Source organism: Hyposmocoma kahamanoa, unplaced genomic scaffold (genome assembly GCF_003589595.1).
Source record: "Hyposmocoma kahamanoa isolate Upper Pololo Valley unplaced genomic scaffold, ASM358959v1 81, whole genome shotgun sequence".
Classification (NCBI taxonomy): Eukaryota; Metazoa; Arthropoda; class Insecta; order Lepidoptera; family Cosmopterigidae; genus Hyposmocoma; species Hyposmocoma kahamanoa.
This window is the reverse complement of record NW_020654080.1, coordinates 7,626,678-7,628,063: the sequence shown is the minus strand read 5'-3', so window position 1 is coordinate 7,628,063 and position 1,386 is coordinate 7,626,678. Positions and strand designations below refer to the sequence as shown.

At 38.6% G+C, this 1,386-nt stretch overlaps 1 protein-coding gene across 1 annotated transcript in view; it reads right to left on the bottom strand.

Annotated features, from left to right (window-relative positions):
- LOC113234178 (protein N-terminal asparagine amidohydrolase) overlaps window positions 1-758 on the bottom strand; it is a 72,346-nt gene extending 71,588 nt beyond the window's left edge. The window contains exon 1 of the mRNA XM_026469460.1: window positions 708-758. The gene's annotated coding sequence lies outside the window, so the exon portion shown is untranslated. The remainder of the gene's footprint in view (window positions 1-707) is intronic.
- Between the last annotated feature and the right edge of the window lie 628 nt (window positions 759-1,386).

Below are 1,386 nucleotides of genomic sequence, written 5' to 3'. Positions count from 1 at the left end.
CGCTGTCTGTTGGTTGTGAACATCTCGCCGAAACCCCGAACATTACACGTGGAGCCAATTTGAGTTTTACATGCTAGTGAACGTAGTTATGCGATTGGGACTCGCCTTCTTAACGCCAGATGCGATTGACTAACAGAAAGCCAGAAATCGGTAAATAACAATATGCCTTTGATTTCAAAACCGCGTAACTTACTTAGTTCGCAGTTGTGTCGATACGCGCCTTTTACCAATGCTATAGAATACTCTAGAATACTCCGGTCCACATAATGTATTCCATAAGTAAAGTCGAAAGAAGAAAGAAAGGCCCGAAAGGACCGTGTTATACAAATATTACTAGGTTAGATTGGTATTGATATTGGCGCATGACTTAGGTTGGGAACTGGTAACAGGATCAAAATTAGACGAGCAGCACTGTTCGCTTCAGCGATTGAGCAGAGAGTGACGACGGAACGAACGCAAAGTGAGAATGACGAGGGGACGGAATTAAAAAACGATTCAAAATTTGAAAACAAGTGGCCAGGAACGAGAGAAATGGTAATAAAAAGGCGGAATGACGATGGAAGGAGGTCGCATCTTCACAGTTCAGTTGGGAGAGCGTCAGCCACGGTATGGTGAAGGCGCTGGTTCGAGTCCAGCGATCGAATAATTTTTTCTCAGTGTTCGGTCTTTATATTAATAAATTATAACATACGATATCTTCAACTTACATTTATATCACGTTGGTTTTGCACACCGGAGTTCATTCACATGGGTGCTGTAATATGTGAAATAAATTAATTCAGTTCAATAAAATACAATTTAAAAGTAAATGTAAAGGGACTGAAGGTGCAATGTAATTAAGAATCTAATAACATCGCTTTTATCCTTATCATAACTAACGTAATCAACATTTTTAGCACAATTTAGTTATTAACGTATCTGGAATTAGCGTAACGAGATCTACAACCCCCGCGGTTTATAATCGGTTTTTTTTATTTATAAGCGGTTTTTTTATATCTTATTTAGTTACAGTTTTATTGTTAAGCAAAATCAGTGTATTTTTTTTATGCCAACGTTCATAGCCCCGTACTAGAGAAACCCTGTATCGCGGGTGCTATGGACACACACACATTGATAACCAAAAATTACACCCAAACTCACGAGAGAAATAAATGTAGGCCATATAAATATTTCTTCCGGGCCGGGAATCTAACCCGGAACCTCTGCGTGGCACACCAGCATGGTAACCATTCACCATGGAGATAGTTGACATTTTTCAAAGAAAAAAACTTTAGGTGCCAATATTTCGTTGCCAAAATACAAATGCGTTCATTATCACAAGAAAAACAGATCCGATTTACAAATGCTTCTACTGTTAATCACTGTCGTAAAGGATAACTATAATTG